The following is a 15,694-nucleotide window of genomic DNA, read 5'->3' as shown; positions in this document are numbered from 1 at the left end:
TTGTTGGAGGTCAATCATCTCAGGCCAAGAACATCACTGCAGGAGTTCCTCAGGGTAGTGTCCCAGGCCCAACCATCTTCAGCTGCTTCATCAATGACCTTCCCTCCATCATAAGATCAGAAGTGGGAATGTTCCCTGATGATTGCACAATGTTCAGCACCATTCGTGACTCCTCAGATACTGAAGCAGCCCATATCCAGATGCAACAAGAACTGGACAACATCCAGGCTTCAGCTGATAAGTGGCAAGTAACATTCACACCATACAAGTGTCAGGCAATGACCATCTCAAACAAGAGAGAATCTAACCATCTCCCCTTAATGTTTTATGGCAGTACCTTCGCTGAATCCCCCACTATCAACATCCTGGGGGTTACCATTGACCAGAAACTGAAATGGACCAGCCACATAAATGCTGTGGTTACAAGAGCAGATCAGAGGCTGGGAGTTCTGCAGCGAGGAACTCACCTCCTGACTCCCCAATGCCTGTCCACCATCTACAAGGCACAAGTCAGGACTGTAATAGAATACTCTCCACTTGCCTGGATGGGTGCAGCTCCAACAACACTCAAAAAACTCCGCACCATCCAGGAGAAAGCAGCCCGCTTGATTGACACCCCATCTACCACTTCAACATTCACTCCCTTCACCACCGATGCACAGTGCTGTAGTGTGTACCATCTACAAGATATACTGCAAGGCTCCTTCGACAGCACCTTCAAAACCTGCGACCTCTACCAACTAGAAGGACAACGGCAGCACATGCATGGGAACACCACCACCTGCAAGTTCCCTTCCAAGCAACACACCATCCTGACTTGGAACTATATCGCCGTTCTTTCACTGTTGGTGGGTCAAAATCCTGGAACTCCCTTCCTAACAGCACTGTGGGTGTACCTACACCCTAAGGACTGCAGCGGTTCAAGAAGGGTGCTCATCACCACCTTCACATGGGCAATTAGGGATGGACAATAAATGCTGGCCTAGCCAGTGACGCCTACATCCCATCAATGAAAAAAAAATGACAACTTACCTTGAAGGTACAACCATCCCTCTGTGTCTACGTACTTCCTCACATCCACATTTGTCCATCTACCAATGACAACCACCCTAACCCTTATGTAATTTCATGTATCTCCCTCAGTCACCCTCAACAAATGCTCTCCAACCATCCATTCAACACATACCATTACTTTCATTCATAGGTGTCTTCTTTCCCTCCTTACAGAAGAGAGCACAGAACATCAGGGAGAGGCAGTGGTCCTCCTGCCATCTCACAGCTAACAAATTTAGGGGATCAGGTCCTGGAAATCAGTGGAGTCTCGTTATGCCTGGCTGTGGGAAATAGGAAGATGGGGGCCTACCAGCTACCTGGTGACAGAATTAAATATCAGAGAGCCACATGGCATACAATACTCACTCAAGTTGATGTCAACACTGAGTTAAATATGACCATATGCATAATGATAAATTCAAACATTCTTATCTTGACAGAACGCATTCATTTCTTTTATCTTCAACAGGGCCTTCATCCGTCCTACAGGATCATAGACAATGACAATGACTCCTTAGAGGAGGACATTTCATCTGAGGATGTATTGTCATAGAACTCATGCAGACCATGCACCAGCTCAGATACTCATACCTCGGTGAGACCAATAAGACAGATAATTAGGTTTTCACCTGGTGATTCAACATCACAAGTGAGCAACAGCAGATGGTGGAGACAGGGACAACAGTGAGACTCAGAGTCTAAGGGCACAGGATGCTCCTAGCTTTGCTTAGCTGGATGTAGATGCTGTATCTCAGGGCCCATCGACCAACAGGATACTTCTGGAGCAGCAACAGAGAATGTGTGATATACTGGCAGGCTTTCCAACCACACTGGACATGCTTTCAGTTCATCTCAAGCATGAATGTCATGATGTTGCAAGCTTTTGGGATAATATGCTTATCCATGGAAAAAATAGCTGGATGGATCATCAAACACAGCAATCACAAGAGTGCATGCAGGCCTTCACTATTGGCTTGCACTTTGAATGCCACCTTAAATAGGATGAATGACACCTTGGCAGTGCATCGCCCCACTGATATGCAGCAAAGTGTTCTCCAGCTTGTCGCTAGCAGGCAAGTGTAGATGAGCCATGAGAGGGATAATGGTGAAAGGGGACATGGAAATGGAGACACTGCCCAAAGTGCTTCCACTTTTCACCCATTGCCTGCACCCCAGCCCCCAACCCCTGAGTCAGTACCTGATATGCTGCCTCATGTCCCAATGGCCAAGTCTGTCCCTGCACAGGTGCAGGTGGAGCAGTCTTTGATGGTGCCCTCACAGGCTCCAAAGCCCAGAGCACATCAGCCAAGAGTATCTCAACAGTCAGAGCTTGCAGCTGAGCAGTCTTTCTCTACTTCTGCTGAAGCCACAGTGGTAGCACCATGTAGAACTAAGAAGAGGAAACATAAAGATTTGTAGATGCACAGGGGTATGCACATGGCTGTGTTACACATTGCTAGATTATTAAGTTTCTGTTTTATATGTGAGCCATATTAATATTCTTTTGCATTGCTTTCCCATTTTGCCCATTCTTGGTTGTTGGCTGGCAAGTTGCCTTTTCAATTATCTAATGATGAATGGGAAGATATGAATTGTTGCAGAGCAATGGAGGAGGGTGTGAAAGGGAGGCTTGCTTGTTTGCCGGACTATTTTATGTTAGTGACATGGCAGCGGGGATGGGGAGGGGTGAAGGGGTGGCTGCGGGCATGCAGCAAAAGTGGCTTTTGCATGTGGTTGTTAGATGGGTGCACCAGTGGAACTTAATTCAACCTCGTAATAACGAGGGCATCCCAGGCTGCAATGTGCATCACTCGTGGTCCATTGTCTGCATGACCTTCTCCTCCTCCCTCCTTGTCTTCCTCCTCCTTGGAATCACTCAAGGAGGATCTGTGCTCTGCTTCTTGTTCTTTCGACAGGTCCAAACCGTGCTGCAGCACAATGTTGTGCAGAGCTCAGCACACTTTTCATGCAAGCAGGCAAGAAAGCAGCTGTGAGTATGGAATACTTTTTAGCATATACCCCTGTCATGGCTTCGCTCCTCTCAATTGCTGATGCCTTCTTGTCTTGCTTTCACTTGTGAGTTTCAGGAAGCCCAGAAAATCCGTGGAGCCAAAGTTAATCTGCAAAACCCATATTCATATTGCTCTAATTGAGCGATTAGCACATTGAAAATGTCAACTCATCTCTCCCCACCCATGTCCGAACACATGCATTCAGTCACATTAAAATTCCCCCCGTTAGTTTGCCCAGTATGAGCCACACTTTCCCCATCAGGAAACACCCAATTACTTAAGTACAAAGGATTTAGGCACAGATTGGCACCACTGCTTGTTCAGCTAGGATTATCCTTCTCATAATGGCATTAGTTTGCAGGGTTATTTGGAGCTGAATGGGAAGAATAACAGTCCCAAGTGACAGGTTTACCTTTTCAGGTTCCATGAACCAGGCTGGCTGGTCAATCATTGGCAGTGCCCTAGAGTATTGCAAATCTGACTGGCTCACTACTGGATTACAGAATAAGCCATGAAGTTGATTCAGGTGCAATTGTCCATCACTGGGCTTTTCATCTTAGACCAACTGGACCTCAAGGGGGCCTCATTACCTTTCTGCCAATGAAAACAGTCATTAGATAATTGATAAGGATAGTTTTGAAACTATGCTAAGCAGACAGTAGATAGCAGGATATCCTCACAAGCAACTTGGTGGGCAAACAACGCAATATAAAATGTAAGAGTGCATTCCCACCATCCTCCTGAGAGCAACATGGAGATGTATCATACCCTGTTGAATGGTGCTTTCACTTGTCCCATAAGTGAAGCTTCCACAGCAACTGCTTTTCTCTCTGCTTCAGACGTCAGTGTCCTGGTAATGCCTTTCAATAGCTGTTGTGCCAAGCCTTAGAGTTCCTTATCATTTATTTAATATATATCTATCTTCAGAACAGTGGATGGCCAATGCAGAATAGCATTGATGTGCCAGCCACCTTGGTGTTCTCAATGTCCAATTATATGACCATGTACCAGATGCCCTTGCCACCAAGTGCTTAATTCAGGTTCTTATGTGAGCAGCTTCAGTAGAAATACAGAAATGTTATATAGCTGATTCCTTATGCAGGATGCTGAATGACGGGTCATTGTAAACTCAAACTCTTCCTCATGGCAACGCTTCCCCTTTTTTCTGCAAATCAGCTCACAACTTGTTTCCAGACATTGCACATGGATTAAAGAAAATCCTTTCGGGATATCCCAAGAAGTTCCAAACCATGAAAGAGAAATATTTTTATCAACATCATGGATGCCTCAAGCTTAACTTGCAGATTGGCTGTCATTGAAGAAAGCTGAGGATAATCATTGTTGTTTCTTCTTAACGCAGTCCCAGAAATTTGTGCCCAAGCTAAGATTGGGATCCACCCGGACTGCCAAGTATGGATAACGGTCAACAATTGGGACAAGTGCCCTTGTGACTTGTGATCAATACATTTGGGATCCCCTCATGATATTGTTTGTCAGTCAGCCATAGGAAGTCATTGAAACAAAATAAGAATGAAGGTAGATATTCTATCTAAACTATTCGATCTATCAAATATCCACATTAATATCCCCTAGCAGTATTGGTGATTTGTTTGAAATCAAGAAAATAATTAAATATTTCATTTTATTTTTCAACACGAATGACAATGCTACTAAAGAATATTGCTGTTTTAACAAAAGGGATGTTAAAAATGGTTGGAAATTCCAATTAGGCCACTGTGTTGCCAAATTTGTGGTTGGACAGGGCTTTTGCCTGCTAGTCCCCATCTCAAATTCTGGAGACAGAGTGACCAGCAAAAAGGAGCAGGTAACCATGTCATTTATGATGCTCCTTAGTGTCTGATCCATGATGGTGAGTTGTTGTGGGGGGGTGGGGGAAGGTGGGGGTTGGCGAGGTGGAGGTGGGCGGGATGGTATGGAATTTTGGAGCAGCACCTTGCTGCTTCATCAAGTTGGAGAAGGCAGTCTGGCCAAACTAACTAAAGAAAATAAATGCTTTGCTGAGGTGCTCCTTGGTATTGAATGCCATTGGGAAACAGTACTATCAATTCCACTTATAGCTTTTGTACATCAAATGTACCAATATCATGCAGGTGTACTGTACATTACCCTGTATGTTAAGTTGATCTGGTGGGAGTTTCTGTACTGAGTATCATCCCACCAGTACAGCTTCTTACTGCTACAACTGGGCAGAAGGGCAGAAGATGCACCCAATCATTCACCATAGGAATTTTACATTGGACCCAGAAAGGGGTGACAAGGGCAGATACCTGGAAGAAATAGGTTCTGCCCCAAATTAACTCCCCTATCAAGATTGCACAATTACTGGGTCAAAACAGTACTGAAATCTTAGATCTAAAGTAATCATCTTTCACACAAATGGAATATGTGGTCCTATTGTACAGTATTATTTTCAAACAACCTTTTTCCCCACCTCCAATATTTATATAACTAATAAACAAAGGTGTAAGAAAAAAAACCAATTTTCTTTAATGCCTCTTTGATTTTTCTGCTGGGTTTGACTGCAGGAGTATCCTGGAGTTTAATTTCTGGAGACTCCAAGACAATCCTGGAGGGTTAGCAACCAATGTTCCTTCTCAGCTGCGTGCATGTGCACCAGCGCAGTAATCTTGAAGCTACCGTGCAGTCTGCTCAGAAACTGTCCACTTTAAGATACCATGCATGCGCAGCCATGTGCAAAAAAGTTTAAAGGTGCTTTGTACTGAAATAAACAGGCTGCACACAACAAAGAAAATTTAGAGGGATCATTGTTGGCAACCCTACTCCGTCTGTTTAATCTTGAAAGAGTGCAGAGCCAATTTACCAAAATAGTTCCAGGGATGAAGGATTTTAGCTACAAGTTTAGATTGGAGCAAAGGAGATTGAGGGTAGATTTAATAGAGGTGTACAATATTATGACAGGTTTGGATAAGGTAGATATAGGAAGGCTGTTCCCACTAACTGATGGTACAAAGATGAGGGAATACAGATTTAAGGTTTTAGACAAGAGATGCAGAGATGTGATGAAGATATTTTTTATGCAGCGAATAGTAATGACCTGGAAGCATGGTGGAAGTAGAGATGATCGATGATTTCAAAAGGAAATTGGATGGGCACTTGACGGAAATAAACTTGCAGGATTACGGGGATAGAGTGGGGGAATGGACTGACTGGATTACTGTACAGAGAGCCAACATGGACTCGATAGGCCGAATAGCCTCCTTCTGTGCCGTAATGACGCTATGCCTTCATAATCAAAATTTTTGTTTGGGTGATAAAAAGTCTTGAAATATTGCAACAATGTAATGTTATAACTTGAGGCAAGAAGATTTCACATAACTTTCAAATTCAGCAACAGACTGAGTCAGCTTTAGATTAGATGTTAAACCAACATTCATCTGCCCCCTCAGGCGGATGTATAAAAATCCCACGTCACTATTTCGAAAAAGAGCAGGGGAGTTATTCCTAGTGCCCTGGATAATATTTATCCCTCAACCAACATCACTAAAAACAGATTATTTAGCCATTTATCACATTGCTGTTTGTGGGAGCTTGCTGTGTAAATTGGCTGCTGCATTTTCTTACATTACAACAGTGACAACACTGCAAATGTCCTTCATTGGCTGTTATGCACTTTGAGATGCCCTAACATCATGAAAGGGGTTTATAAATACAAATTCTTCCTTCCTTCCTTTTCTTTTTTCTCATCAGTCATAACTAATGACGGAAACCAACTTGCATTTTGGCTATTGTATAGATTTTACAGTTTAAAAATTACATACTATTATAGCCTGCACTCTATTCTCTATTTATTTATCAATAGCGCAACTACCTGCATTTCTTTGCTTTTAAAATGTTTCACTTGTTTTCATTTATCCAATAAGCAAATTTAACTTGTATTTTATTAACCCTCAGGTATAATGGAAGTTCTCAGAATTGGCTGATTGTGGTATTCTGTACTGAAGCCTGCCAGAAAGAAGTGAACAAAAAATAGTCTAGGCATAGGAGCTGGCAACATATGTACACAGTGGCCAATGTTCCACATGCTTTTAATGGTATGTGGGCAATCATATATTTTAATCCACATACATTTTTGTGGAAGAAAAGCCTATTCAGACATTCATTCATGTATTTGTGCAGACTGAACTGACTGCCTGTGTGAATCTGATTGCAGTGCACTGGACTATAAGTTCACAGTTCCCACTAACAGATGGATTTCAGTGAAGTTATAATTACATCATTACAGATCTTTCAGTAGTCATAATTTGGCTGGGTTGGGGTGCTGTTTTGTGCAATGTTCTTCTGGCCCACATGTTGCCGGTTTTGCAAAGTGCCAGTGCTTATGAGTTTAGATTCTGGGTACAGCCTGACAAATACAATGGAGGCACTGTTTCCATTCTGTATACTACAGACACTTGTACTGCTTGTGCATTTCTGTTCCACTGCAGCACAAATGAAATATTTCTATGTATGAAATTAAACTATAAGCAGTGTGCATGTTCAGCAACTGTACTGGCCTTTACACCATCTTTTACACTTTCTGGTTGAAGACCTTTGGACATCAAGCCAAATGTTTCAGTGTTAACCTTGATAGCCTCTAAGTAATATTTTCCAATTTTGAGCTAAGCTGCTAGATGAAGCACCTTGTTGGAGATAAAGGGGCTGTAGGATGATCTGATTCAGATATTTAAGATAATGAAGGAAATTGAGATGGTTGATGGGGAACAGCCTCTTGCATCTAAATGGGGGGAATTTAGAATAAGGGATAATGCTGGAATTCAAGATAAGTCAGTTGTGGATCACTCCAATTCAAGGGTGTAGAGAGAGGAAAATAAACATCACGGAAATGTTTGTACTTGGCGTTGCACATATTTCACAGTTCATACACATTTCCTGGCCCACTAAGCATGCATTGTTTCCACCGTTTCTGCTGCACTGGCTTGACAAACTTCAGTGCAGTTGGTGGCAATCATGCCAGGCTGCACCTGCCCATGAGTTTTTGGGCCTCATGTGTTCTTGTCATGGAATCTCCTCCTAGTTACCTGGTTTGGTCACATTATTTTAACCATCTCAATCACATCATCCCTTAATCTCTGCATCCATAGAGAATGTAACTTATGTTGACTCAATATGTCATCATTGCTCAGGTTTCTTCAGCAAAGTATCAGCCTTGTGGAATGCCCCTGGACTTCCTCAACATTTAAAGTGGTTCAAGGAGAAATAAATTCCATTCAAAATACTCTACATCAGCTCTCTTCAAATGCAAAGTATATAGTGCTTATGCATTATGTTTCAGGATTTCTTTGACCTTTTCCTCCACTCCCACCCCCACTCCATTACATCACATGTCTTCACTTCTGGTTGTGTAGGATGCAAATATAGCATGCATGTGTTCCGGCTTGTCATTGTTTTAGTGGAAATTAATGTTGCAGATCTACATCCAGGCTGTTCTACAGCCACCCAATCCTGAAAAAAAGGCTACGTGCTATATTTGTAGCAATATCTAGCCAGTACTGGATTGAGAGCCTCGTAATTGGATTCTAGGCCATTGATGTCAATAGCGTCACTCTGAGGCAAGGAGGCTATCTGTAACTCAACTCACCAGAGAGGCTGAGGAAGAAGAAAGAGGTGTATTATGATGGTCTTCAGGAAGATAATAACTTGGAAAAACTAAAATATTTAATACATGTTATTAGGTATCATTATGTTTGCACATTTTGGAAGAGAAGTGAAGAGATGAGTAAACTAAGCAGAAAGTACACCCTGCAGAATTTATTTCTACTTTAATATTGCATGATACTGTAGGTTCAATAAGAGCAACGTTTAGAATGCAGTTAAGGATAATGGAACAAATTTAGGACTTGCTTTCTTTTGAAGTTTTTTTCCTTGAGAGACCATATAATAATAATGTCATAGGATGTTTCATATCCTGTGATGATTCTTAAGTGGACCATTGACAGTCAAGGATAATAATTTGCTTTAAAGAAAAATAACTGGACTATCCCACCCAAAATAGTTGAAGAAATAACACGGTGACCAAAAAAAACCCCTTTTTATTTAGTATCATATTTTCAGAGTCCTTTTTTTTTAATATCAAGACTATCAACTTCATTGGAAAGGAAACAATATTTATAAATCTCATTTAAGTATATCATGCTGCACTGCCAAATGAATCCTCTAAAAGCAGTCTTTCTATCTCTGTTCCTTCACTTATGATAACTGATGCTGCCTGAATGTAAAGGATCAAGCGATAGACCAAAAACATAAGTTTCCCACAGCTGGTAGGGAGTTATTGCTAAATATTGTTGTGCCCAGATCTTGGGAATGATCCTTCAAATGAAAATCACCAGAAAGAATATATACAAAATGTTCCTTCCCGGAATATTTGACAGGCCACGGAGGGCAACTGCTCATCTGGCTTGACTTTGGCAACAAAATTTTACCAGCTGTTTGTTCTGGAAAGTTGCCATGAATCCATCTCCAGGTTAATACAATCTGTTGTAGACCATCTGGTTCATCCCAAAATGGAGGATCTGTTTGTAAGGATGCCCTATGCTGCTACTTAGAGCATTGGCATAACACTTAAAAATCATGCAAGGTGTTGAGTAAAATGTGATGTTCTGATGAGATCAATATCAAATCTACGTAGTGTCCAGTGAAAGAGTACACTTCTCTGCTTACCTATATACTCTACTACTACATTAGTGTTTAACGATCAGTCTGGACGATTACTTGCAGATTTATTCTCTGAAGATAACAATATTAATAACACTATTTGAAGGCCTAGTACCACCTAGAGGATAATACTGTTCCTTTTGAAGTAACAGGAAGTCTACATGTATATTCAAAACTGATGAACTGCAGTATATCAGGCAGGAACACTACTATGTACCCCGAAAGACATCCAATTGACACCTCAATGCAGTTATTTGATACTCCCTTTCCAAATATAGTGGACACTTCAGGACACAGTACCTTCCATTATTCGAACTAGTGGGACTTTGTGGGCTGAAATTTTCCAAAGCAGCTGAAGTCCCACCGACAGAGCTGCAAGTGGGAAGCCACCCCGCTTAGGCTGATGACAGAAACCGGGGAGGCATATTCCCGGCAGTGGCCAATTAAGCGGCTGCAAGTAAGGATGCGGGCCACCCCCAAGAGCTGCCAGCAGCTTAGCAGCCTCAGCAGTGTTGCTGCTAGTGGAGAGGAGCCGCAAGAAGAGGGCACCTCAATGGTTGAGGCACCCTCGATCAGGTGCTGCTGCTGCAGGGGCGGCCATTGCCGCTGGGGAGCCTCTCTGTGAGCCAGGGAGTGACCAAAAAAGAGTGCTCCCCTTCCGCTAGGTTTCACTGGATGGTCTCCCCACACGGCAGTGGCCTCCTCCCCCACTGACGCAGGCAAAATACCTGCTGAGGCGGGGATTGGCCCTTAATTGGCCATTTTAATGGCTTAATTTGGCTCCAGGTGAACGGCTGATCTGCCACTTTTCCCGCCACTGGTAAAATGGCATGGCAGCGAGAAAATATCGAGCATCTCCCCTAATGCCTTCCTGCCTCCCAAGCCGTCCCCAAAGGCCTGGTAAAATTCTGGCCTATGAGAGAGGGACACCAACTGACAGGGTTAATACCTTTATTTTCCCAAATATCTTTCAGGTTAAGGGAATAATTTACTTAGGGTAACCAAAGAATGCTCCTTCCAGAGATTTTGGCCATAGTGGTATCCATTTTACAGCAACAATAAAGTTTCAGTGTGAATCCATATAAATGTGCTATAAGGGCCCAAAGAGATAAAACTACCTCCAGTTAATTTAAATGCTTCAGCTGGGGAAGAAGCTCTATGCATGCATAGCTGCACACGTGCAAGGGGGGGGGGGGGGGGGGGGCGGGGTCACTCCTGAACAGGCACATTGTAGTTCCAGCCAAGTAGTGTAAATGTTGTGTAACAAAAGCAACTTTTTTATCCTTCATCAAATGGGGAAAATGCCAGCATTTTTTACCCTCAGGCTTAGGTAGACAGGGTATTGTTACGACCAGGTGAGAAATGTGTCTAGGGGTCTTTTGCTGTTTTCACCTGGTCTTATCGTAACTGGGTTTATTTTTAAACACACTGTGTTTTGAGCTCCCCTTTTAGTGAATCCTTGTTCACAACTTTCCAATGGGTTTTCTTCGGGTGCTCCGGTTTCCTCCCACAAGCCAAAAGACTTGCAGGTTGGTAGGTAAATTGGCCATTATAAATTGTCACTAGTATAGGTAGGTGGTAGGGAAATATAGGGACAGGTGGGGATGTTTGGTAGGAATATGGGATTAGTATAAATGGGTGGTTGATGGTCAGCACAGACTCGGTGGGCCGAAGGGCCTGTTTCAGTGCTGTATCTCTAATCTAATCTAAGACAAAGAAACCAATTCACACAGGCTTTCTGAGGTTTGAAGAAGATGAAATGTTATTAAAACTTAAACTTAAGCTCTAATACAGTTAATGCCTACAGATATATAGCCCATGCGAGCATGCACATGAGGTACACACATGCAAATAGGGACAGAAAAGAGAAAAGAAAAGTAGAATAGTTTGAGGCAATATCTTGTTACTGTTTCTTGAACTCACTGTAGTCCTTGATTGAAGATATGGTCATGCGTTGGGGCTCAGTATTCGTCTTAAATCTTGTTTATCTAGGAGACTCTGTGACCCTCTGTCCTATCAACATCTTAATCTTTGTTGTCTCTTGCCCCACCCCCACTTTATTTGCTTAAAACCTATTACATTTCTGACATTTGCCAGTTCTAATGAAGGGTCACTGACCTGAAACGGTAACTCTGCTTTGCTGTCCACCGATGCTGCCAGACCTGCTGAGTATTTCCAGCATTTGTTTTTATTTCAAATTTCTAGCATCTGCAGTATTTTGCTTTTATTCCTGTAGGAGACTGTTCTTTCTTTGAGCTTACAACAAGAGTCAGTTCCGTGGGAAAGAGATGGAGGCAGGCAGAAGGAGAGATGTTCTTCGTTCATGAGCACACAGCGTTCTGAGTTCAAATCCTTTGTTGGAAGTTCAAATTCAAAAACTGCAGCCAGATAGTCATGTGACTAAGACTGCTTTGACCACTTCTTTGTGTTGGGGAAGCAACTACTGGGTCCCCATTGTTTCAACATTGTCTGGTACTATGCAAATGTCCTTCCAGTCACAGCTTGCAATTTTAAGTTTTTGTTCATGTGGCAAAATAATGTGTGCCTCAGTCTTGGCAGGTGGTGGTTTGCCTGACAGTATGCATGAATTAAAAATCGACTTCAAATACCTGTAACTAAGAAAATAGCTGCTTTTGTCGCCACGATTAGTGGTAGCAAAGTGCCTACCTGTTAAAACATGGTTGTCCAACATAAGGCCCGTGGGCCCAAATCAGGCTCGCCAATCCTGTGTAACTGACAGCGGGCTGGCGGTGTCTTGGCCGCACTGATGGAGCGGTGGTCACAACGCTCACCCAGACTGGAGTGCTGGATACTGTATGCTTGTTTTACCTTCCTCAAGACCTGCTGAGGAACGTGAGCAATTTAACCTCAGCGTGTGGGGACAGCTGTTGTGTAACCAATTACCCTTCTAGTGGGAATAAGTACGTGTCCCAGTGGCGATTTAACATCTTATTTTTGTTCCCCTGTGGTTGTTTGCTCTCTAGTGAAGGGCTGTGACTCATCAGTGTCACTGGGCTTCTACTGAGAACTGACGCTGTGGGAATAAAAAGCCCACTGGAAGGCCCCCAATTGAGGGCCTGGTTGGACAGGAGACTCAACAGAAACCCAAGCAGTGATCATGTTCTGGTGCCTCCCCATTGTTCCTTACTGGCCTGTTATTGCCACTAAGAACCCACCTTGCAAACACTGCCCTTGTGAAATATTTACAGCACTGATGGATGTTCCACTGCATTGCTGGACAGGTGTCACTGTATAACACTGAGATACAGTACTGGTGGGGATAGGTCTGTTGCTGTATAACACTAGGGTACAGTACTGTTGGAGACAAGTCTGTTGTATAACCCTGGAGTACAGCACTGGTGGGGAGAGGTCTGTCACTGTATAACACTGAGATACAGTACTGGTGGGGATAGGTCTGTTGCTGTATAACACTGGGGTACAGCACTGGTAAGGACAGGTCTGTTACTGTATAAAACTGGGGTACAATACTGATGGGGACAGGTCTGTGACTGTATAACACTGAGATACAGTACTGTTGGAGACAAGCCTGTTGTTGTATAACACTGGAGTACAGCACTGGTGGGGACAGATCTGTTACTATATAAAACTGGGATATAATACTGATGGGGACAGAGGAAGACACAGATAGAGAGGGGTGACACATAGAGAGGAGAGACAGAGAGATGGGGAAATGTTGAGAAAGGGGGGAGACACAGAGAGGGGAAGACACAGAGAGAAAGGGGAGACACAGAGAAAGGGGGAGATATAGAGAAAGGGGGGAGACACGGACAGGAAGGAGATGGAAAGAGATCAAGATCAGTCCTGACATGTGGCCATCTATTCAGAATACTTTGCTTTGCTACATCAAGTGTGCGGGCAGACATTGTGCAAGCAAAAACAATGTCAGGTATGTCACTAAATCAGTGTTCAATATAGTGAAGGGAAAGTAAGTTAATAAATTAGTCTTCTCATTTAAAGCTTGTTCACAAAAATGCACATTTGTTGTTGTTTTGATGACTAGTAAGTTAAATTTTTAATGCCTTTATCTTTCCAAAATTTGCTCAACGGCCTGCTATATGTAGGACAAAAATTGTAATGTTGCCCCCCAAACAAAAAGGTTGGACACCCCTGTGTTAAAGAAACACCAGGAACAAAATCAGACAGGTTCTCTAATGGGCCGGTGATTTTCTCTTACACATTATTCTCCATGAGTAAAGATGAAAATTTACCCTCTTGCCTCTCATTGAAAGCATGGATAAATTAGGACAGTTTCATACATTGCCTACTAAGCTGTTGATGAGAATATAGGCAATTTGTTTGGTATCAGTCAGCTGGGATGCAGAAGCTTTATTTTATGCTATAATAGAGCTTGTGGTCCCTCGAAGGGCAATGGGTACTTGAATTGCAAACTCCAACTGTTGTCTGTCGGACATTAGAAATGTTTTTCATAATTGGTAAGTGTAGATGAATGTGAATTTGCATCTGGGGTTAGTTAGACAAATTCATTAGCTTAGATTTTCCACTTCAATGAATAGGGGTGTATCTGTGTCAGGGCAGGACTTCCACCCACTGCAAAGGTGTACCCCTAAATCCATGCAGACCTCCAATCTAGGAGCCATTTAAATATTGGAGACAGACTCTTTGGCCTCCCCCAAGAAGTTCCACCAAATTGGGGGTAGAAGTTTGCTGTAGCATCTTTCATATGGGTGCAGGCAGCCGCTTTGTTGCTTGTAAAAATTGTTTTCAAAAATTTCAGGTTTTCTCTTCAGCCTGTCTAACCGATTTATAAAACACTAGTCTGGCCTCAACTGGAGTATGGTGTCCAATTCTGGGCACCACACTTTAGGAAGGATGGGACGCCATTAGAGGGGGTGCAGAAAAGATTTACAAGAATGGTTCCAGGGATGAGGGACTTTAGTTACACGGATAGATTGGAGAAGCTGGGGTTGTTCCTCTTGGAGAAAAGAAGATTGAGAGGAGATTTCATAGAGGTGTTAAAATCATGAGGGGTCTGGACAGAATACATAGGGAGAAACTGTTTCCATTGGCGTAAGTGTCGAGAACCAGAAGACACCAATTTAAGGTGAATGGTAAAAGAACCAAAGGCAACATGAGGAAAAACTTTTTTCCCGCAGTGAGTGGTTAGGATCTGAATGCACTGCCTAAGAGTGTGGTAGAGGCAGATTCAAACATGGTTTTCAAAAGGGTATTGGATAATTATCTGAAGAGAAATAATTTGCAGGTCTACGGGGTAAAGGTGAGGGAGTGGGACTAGATGCCTCTTGCAGACAGCCAACACAGACATGATGGGCTGAATGACCCCCTTCTGTGCCGTAACCATTCTATTATTTCTATGATTGAACTTTGAGAAATTGCAAAGGTCCTGCCAGAGAAAAAATTCTCCAGCCCTTTCCATCACCAAATCAATGCTGGGCTCCAAACACTAATCGGTAACTACAATTGCAAAGGCACAGATTTGGAGCAGAACCCATAATCGGCAGGTTCCGCACCACTTTGACCTTATTGGAAATCCTGACGCTTCTAGGGCCAGGCCCATAATAAACTCCCCACAAATGGGTGACAGTCATATAATATGATTTAAATGAGAGAAATGTCATAGACATATTTCCCTCATTTAAACAGTTGCTCATTCAGGGGGCAGATTTAAAAATTCAAAGACCAATTTCAACTAAACAATTGCTTGTCAGGCATTGCTAAAACCAGAAGAAAGAAACAAAAGACCTAAAACATTTTAGCCCATGTTCCTAGAGCTCTGAAGCTGCCATAGTGAAATTCCTCTACTCCCCCATGGGATGGGTGCTACCAGATATGCCAGAATAGCACAGGCACCTACCAAGATATTTAAAAGAGCCTCACCAGGGATCCCTGACAGGGTCAAAGATGTCGGAAGTAAGCAGGAGGAAGTTCTGTTCCTT

Source organism: Heterodontus francisci, chromosome 4 (genome assembly GCF_036365525.1).
Source record: "Heterodontus francisci isolate sHetFra1 chromosome 4, sHetFra1.hap1, whole genome shotgun sequence".
In the NCBI taxonomy this organism is placed as follows: domain Eukaryota; kingdom Metazoa; phylum Chordata; class Chondrichthyes; order Heterodontiformes; family Heterodontidae; genus Heterodontus; species Heterodontus francisci.
The sequence above is the reverse complement of the archived record's forward strand: the minus strand, read 5'-3'. Positions refer to the sequence as shown.